The sequence below is a fragment of the Trichechus manatus genome, unplaced genomic scaffold (genome assembly GCF_000243295.1).
Source record: "Trichechus manatus latirostris isolate Lorelei unplaced genomic scaffold, TriManLat1.0 scaffold00188, whole genome shotgun sequence".
Taxonomy (NCBI): domain Eukaryota; kingdom Metazoa; phylum Chordata; class Mammalia; order Sirenia; family Trichechidae; genus Trichechus; species Trichechus manatus.
In genome coordinates, this window is record NW_004444124.1 from 4832045 (window position 1) to 4838818 (window position 6774).

General features: G+C 46.0%; 1 long non-coding RNA gene and 1 pseudogene across 1 annotated transcript in view; one reads left to right on the forward strand and one right to left on the reverse strand.

The window, feature by feature from the left end:
• LOC111822653 (uncharacterized) overlaps positions 1–4731 on the reverse strand; it is a 16616-nt gene extending 11885 nt beyond the window's left edge. Inside the window, exons 1-2 of the long non-coding RNA XR_002825794.1 lie at positions 4406–4731; positions 578–714 (exon numbers count right to left, since the gene is read on the reverse strand). This is a non-coding gene — a long non-coding RNA (uncharacterized LOC111822653). The remainder of the gene's footprint in view (positions 1–577; positions 715–4405) is intronic.
• On the forward strand, positions 4629–6476 carry LOC101340501 (tubulin beta-2 chain-like; annotated as a pseudogene).
• The last annotated feature ends 298 nt before the right edge of the window (positions 6477–6774 follow it).

Sequence of the window (6774 nt, forward strand, 5' to 3'; positions counted from 1 at the left end):
AAAAGACCAGACTTACTGGCCTGACAGAGACTGGAGAAACCCTGAGAGTATGACTCCTGGACACCCTGTTAGCTCAGTAATGAAGTCACTCCTGAGCCACAGATTAGACAGCCTTATAAAACAAAATGAGACTAATGGGGCACAACAGTCCAGGGACAAGAACTAGAAGGCAGGAGGGGACAGAGAAACTTGTAATAGGGAACCCAATGTCGAGAACGGAGATCATTGACATGTTGTGGGGTTGTTAACTAATGTCATAAAACAGTATGTGTACTAACTGTTTAATGAGAAACTATTTGTTCTACAAACTTTCATCTAAAGTACAATTAAAAAAATTTAAAAAAAGAAAAATTTAAAGTTTATGATTGTCAGTCAATTATGTTCAGAGTGAAAAGAACAAGGAAGATATATTGGTAGATGATGTAAAGAAACCTGAGAATCATGGTTAAAAATATGAAGCAGATAGTTTGGGTCTGAATCCTGCCTCTGCAGTGTGCTAAATGGTCTTGGGCTACTTACTTAACCTCTCTGTGCATCTGTTACTTCATCTGTAAACAGGGACAATATTAGTACCTACCTTAGAGGATGAGCCAGATTGTATTTTCCAAAGGTGGCCATGACAGTTTATCTCCCATGTTCTTCTTGCAACGTGATGCTGACCTTCTCCATCTGGAGGTGAGGTCTGTGCTCTCTCCGCTTTGGACCTGGATGGACCTGGATGGACCAGGAGAGTGTGGTTTAGGTGACACTGCATGACTGAGCCTAGGTCATAAAAGACAACACATCTTCCACTTAGCTGTCTTGCTCTTGGAACCCAGCCAACAATATTGTGAGGAAGCCCAGACTCACATAAAGAGGCCAGGTGGCCAACAGTCCCAACCAGGTTCCCAGTCAACTGGTAGCATCAGCCTGGAAAGTGAGTGAATGGAATGTTAGATGATTCTAGCTCCCAGTCCTCAAGTCTTCTAACTGAGGCCCCAGTCATTGAGGAGCAGAGACAAGTCTTTCCCACTGTGCCCTGTTTAAACTCCTGACCCACTGAAACCATGGGAGACAATGCATGATTACCATTTTAAACCACCGAGTTTGGGATGGTTTGTTATGTAGCAACAGATACCTGAGACAGAGGAGACGTGAGGGTTAAGTGATCAATACATGACATGCTTAGGATAATGCCTGGCATCCAGTAAGTAGTCAATAAGTGTTGCTATCATTACTTCTTTTTTTTCGTAGAATAATCTTCATACTGAAAAAGTAGCTGATAATTTAGAAGAGAAAGATGGACACTTCACGTAGCTAAATAATTATGACAGAGCACCTAGTTGCTTTAAACAAATTAAAGGCTCCTGCTGTGCTGGATTACACCCCAGGGGAAAGTGACAGGTATCCACAGGTCCACTTTGAGGACTTCTGCCACTGAGGTGGTGCCAGAACAGGGTAATGTTGTCCTGGTTTTCCAAAGGGGAAGGAAATACAAGCTCTCCACCCAGGTGAGATCATAAAATGAGTTATTAAAGCATCTGAAGCAGGACTTGGTGGTTCCCAGGAGCCAGTGTGGAGGACATTTGGTGGGCGCTAGGTACAACCCTGCCCCGTTCGGCATGACTGTATTGAAGATGTCCACGGCAAGCACGCACATTTGTGGATAATGAGAAGTTACGGACCTTGAAGCAAACACACACCACAGGTTCTACAGGTGGGCATTTCAGAGTTTGGATTTCTGCTCTGCCACCTATTAACACTATTGTTCTGGGCAAATTAAATAACCTCTTTAAGCCTTGTTTCCTCGCTGTCAAATGTGGACAATAACAACTACCCTGAAGGTTTTTGTCGAATGAGTGAAAAATGCATATAAAGTTCTCAGCCTGGTACATATTAGGTGCTCGCAACATGTAAATTATTATCTCATTATTCATGGAGAACAGAATCAGCTTCCAACAGATTCTGACTGGGTAGCCCAACTGGGTAACTAGAGTAAATAAAATGGAATGTTCTTCCTAGAACCCAATCCTAACAGCAGAGGGACAGGAAAGGTGAAATGTTGCTTAGCAGCAGCACAAGGAATGAAGATGTATGGGTTTAAAAGGAGAAAAGCTTAATGAGTCAACAGCATGGTGAGGCTGTCCAAAAGCTGATGTGGCCAAGCTGTGTTAATAATAACTTTTAGCCAAGAACAACCAAACTAGTGAGAACGTATTTTGGCCTTTTTCATTCAGTTCTGAATGCATTTCCTCCCTAGATTATAAAGTTCCATACTCCAAGATGTAAATCCACAGGACAGTTATTTCCATGAACCCTGGAAAGCCCTAATGAGATAGATTTTATTTTTGGCAGCTGTGCCTGTTGGTATCTGCCTGCTAATTGAACTGGATCCTGTTATCTAGTTCTTACCCAGTCTTTAAAAGATTGCCTTCTTTTCTCACCTTAACCACTCTATCACCTCTGATTTAGTTTTCCAGACACTACACAATGCAAAAGGTCTACAGAAACGTGTTACACCAGGTTGTCAAAAATCCTCAGAGCAGGAAGCTAAGAGATTGGGAGGAAACTTAAAGGACTTAAACCAGCAGATGATGTATGGGCAACCTTAGTGCCTGGAGAGGCTGCTGTGGGGGTCACTCAGGAAGTTTGCCAGAATTCCCACATCTTCCATGCTTCGCTCCGGGAAATAACAGTGAACTACAGGAACATGACTCTGGCTTCCCAAGGGGGCACTCGTGCAGCAGTTAGAAGTCACCACTGTGCACATGTCCCTGAAGTCTCTCTGATGTCTATGCCATCACTGAAAATATGCAGACTGAAACAGAAAATTTGTCAAATTGCACAACCATCCCCACTCTACTAACTAAGGATGCTTTGGTTCCCATGTCCTGAAATCTTGACTGGCTCCCTTCACCTCTCAAATCTTGGTTTTACTCTTTATTCAACCTTTAGTCACTTTTTCTTATATTGCTAGGTATACAACCAAAAAAACTAAACCCATTGCCGTCAAGTCGATTCTGACTCACAGCAACCCCATGTGTTACAGAGTAGAACTGCTCCATAGGGTTTTCTTGGCTGTAATCTTAATGGAAGCAGTTTGTGAGGCCTTTTTTCTGCAGAGCTGCTGGGTAGGTTTGAACTGCCAACCTTTAGGTTAGCAGCTAATCACAAACTGCTTGTGCCAGCCAGGGATGTGATATTCTTAGGTATTAAAAAAAAAACAAAAAACCACTGCCGTTGTGTCGATTCTGACTCATAGCAACCCTATAGAACAGAGTAGAACTGCCCCATAGGGTTTCCAAGTCTGTAAATCTTTACAGAATCAGGCTACCACATCTTTCTCTCACAGAGCAGCTGATGGGTTCAAACTGCTGACCTTTCGGTTAGCAGCCCAGCTCTTAACCACTGTGTAAATGCCTGATCTCCAAGACTCTCCACTAGCTGTCAGTCTGACAGCATGCCCAGCAGTTGATACACTTTCAAGGCCAATAAGAGTGAAGGCCAGTCCACCCTAGAAAAATATTTGGACCAACCTCAACCTCACAGTGACTCTGATTCCATCCCTAACAGGGTTTAAGGACAGGCTTTGTCTGAAACAAGAGGAGACTTGGCCAAGTGCTCACAGTTGCCCAATTCTCACCCTCAGCTTTGGCCTGACCAAACTTTAGTCAGGCTTCTCTCCTCCCCATAGGCTCTTGAACTCTTCTGACCCCCAACTTTACACTGATCATCCACCTTAATAGCTTATTCTGAGAAATGAGGGATCACAGACAAAACTATTTCCAGTTGAAGCCCTCAATTTTGCCACCAGCATATTCTCACCCTCCTGCCCACCACCCCCACAAAGTTCCAGCTAGTCCTTACTCCTTCCTATAAAAGAAAAACCTTCATTTGCTTGATTTTGAGACACTTGTAGATTTCTAAGATGGGAGCATTTTTCCTACTGCAGTAGTCTTTTTGAACAAAGTTTCTCCTTATCTAAGTCCAGATTTTTTTGACTGCAGAGCTGCACAGAAGAGGATGTTAGATAAATTATCTCAGCAGGGGCACCATCTAGAAATGACAATCTGTACCATGAGGGTCTTGTTTGGTGTCTCGGGGAGGCAGGGGTTGATGTAACGCGGCTGTGCATCACCAACCAAGTGTGTGTGAGGAGCCAGCCTGCTGCAGGTGTGGGCGTGTCTGTGCGAGATCCAGGTCTCTTTCAAGACCGCCATATTGCCCTCTCTCCCCCCGCAGCCTCCCTGCCCCTTTCCTGCATCGCCCTCACCAGGGCCAGCTCCTCCACTGCCCCCCAGTCGCCCCACCCTGTCTGCCCTTCTCCCCCAGCCCCTGGTGTGGTCGGTGCCTGTCAGTCAGAGGCATCAGTCTGTGCTGCTCAGGAGGTCTGGGTGGGGTTTCATGGCAGCCAGGGCAGGCTTACCTGGTTGTCATCCTGCAAGAACCACCTTGATATGTGGGGACACCCCGACATCCAGCCCTGTCTGGGGAGGAGAGGAGACCTCCTGCCTGCGCTCAAGGCTGCCTCCAGGAGGGGACCGCAGAGCCCACCTCCTCCTGCAGGGCCACTCCCTGCTTTCAGTCTGTCGCCATAACATGGCTGATGCACTGCGGATTTCCCAGCCCCTGAGCAGCAGCAGCAGCCGCTGGAGGAAACGGGAGCATGCAGCTATTTTGTCTCTGCCCAGGACTCACTAGCTATCTAACCACAATGGGCGCTGTTCAAGGAGGAAGGAGGAAGAAAATGGCCATGGTGAGTGACATTTAGGAGACCACACTATTATGTCATTCCTTTTCCTTCTTTTTAATTTCAGTTTTGGGAGGTCATCAGCGATGAGCATGGTATTGACCCCACTGGCAGTTACCATGGCGACAGTGACTTGCAGCTGGAGAGAATCAATGTCTACTACAATGAAGCTGCTGGTAATTATTTGAACGTTTTTGTCTAATCAACCTTGCTTTTCATACTGTGGAAACTTACGTATTCAGAACATCCATGTGACAAAGAAATGCTTCTTGCACTTATTTTAATGCCAACTGCTGAAGAATACACTGTATCATTCCTTAAAACTCCTGCTTGTTTGACATGGCTGAACATGCTAAATGTATCCGTTTTGAAAGCAGAAAAACTCTGTTCTCCTATTTTGTCTCAGTTGCTGGAATTTTCTCTGATGAACCCTGACGGGAAAGTCACATGGGTGGGGCACAGCCTTCTCCTGTGATCACTTTGCTAGCCATAGGTCTAATTCCAGCTTTTGCTCTGTGCAGGTAACAAATTCATACCACGGGCCATCCTGGAGGATCTGGAGCCTAGTACCATGGACTGAGTCAGGTCTGGGCATTTGGCCAGATCTTCAGGCCGGACAACTTCGTGTTCGGTAAGTGACTGCATAGCTGAATGGTGTGGGCTCCTTTTACACTGGGCAGCTCACTGGGCAGGGTAGGGCTACTGAAGGCAGTATGAAGAACATCCAGTTGTGGACCAGCTTAGTCCTCATATAGGCTAGAAAAATATTTGCCTTTCAACTTATAATAGCCAGGTGTCCTAGCCTTCCTTATTTATCATTATACCCACGACCACATATTTTAATGTCTGGGTCATTTTGGTGGTAACTTGAAATAACTTCATCTGAGTGCTGACTCATTGGTCTATATTAAGTGGTTTAAGATAAGAAAGAATTTAATACAATCACTAGTGACTGATGAAGTCCCTTTCCCTCTGGCAGGCCAGAGCAGTGACAGCAATAACTGGGCAAAGGGCCACACTACACAGAGGGAGCAGAGCTGGTGGACTCGGTGCTGGATGTGGTGAGGAAGGAGTCTGAGAGCTGTGACTGTCTCCAGGGCTTCCAGCTGACCCACTCTTTGGGGGGTGGCACAGGGTCTGGGATGGGCACACTGCTCATCAGCAAGATCAGGGAGAAGTACCCTGACCGCATAATGAACACCTTCAGCGTCATGCCTTCTCCGAAGGTGTCAGACACCGTGGTTGAACCCTACAACGCCACCCTCTCTGTCCACCAGCTGGTGGAGAACACAGATGAAACCTACTGCATTGACAATGATGCCCTGCACAACATTTGCTTCCGTATTCTGAAACTGACCGCCCGTACATATGGTGACCTCAACTACCTAGTGCTGGCCACCATGCACCACCTGCCTGTGTCTCCCAGGCCAGCTGAACGCAGACCTCTGCAAAGTGGCTGTGAACATGGTGCCCTTCCCCCGGCTGCACTTCTTCATGCTCAGCTTTGCGCCCCTGACCAGCAGGGGCAGCCAGCAGTACTGGGCCCTGACCGTGCCAGAGCTCACTCAACAGATGTAATGTCCTTCTCTGGAATCTAAATCCTAACAGCAGAAGGAGGGACATGAAAGGTGAGATGTTTCTTAGCAGTCTCACAAAGAACAAAGATGTATGGTTTTAAAACCAGGACAGCTTAATATGAGTCAACAGTATGATGAGTCTGTCCAAAAGTTGACGTGGCCAAAGCTGCCTTAATAATAGTTTTCAGCCAAGAACCACTGAACTAGTGAGAATATATTTTGGCCTTCTTCATTCAGTTTTCAGTACATTTTTTCCCTGGATTATAAAGGGCTTGTCTTAGGCTGGATTCTCTAGAGAAGCAAAACCAGTAAAGTGTATAAATATATATGTAGGAAGAGATTATATCAAGGAAACAGCTCAAGTGATTGTAGAGGCTAGAACGTCCCAAGTCCATGGATCAGGGTAGAGGCCTCTCCCAAGTCACACAGCTGCAGAAGCTGGCAAGCCCAAGATCAGTAGGTTGGAGA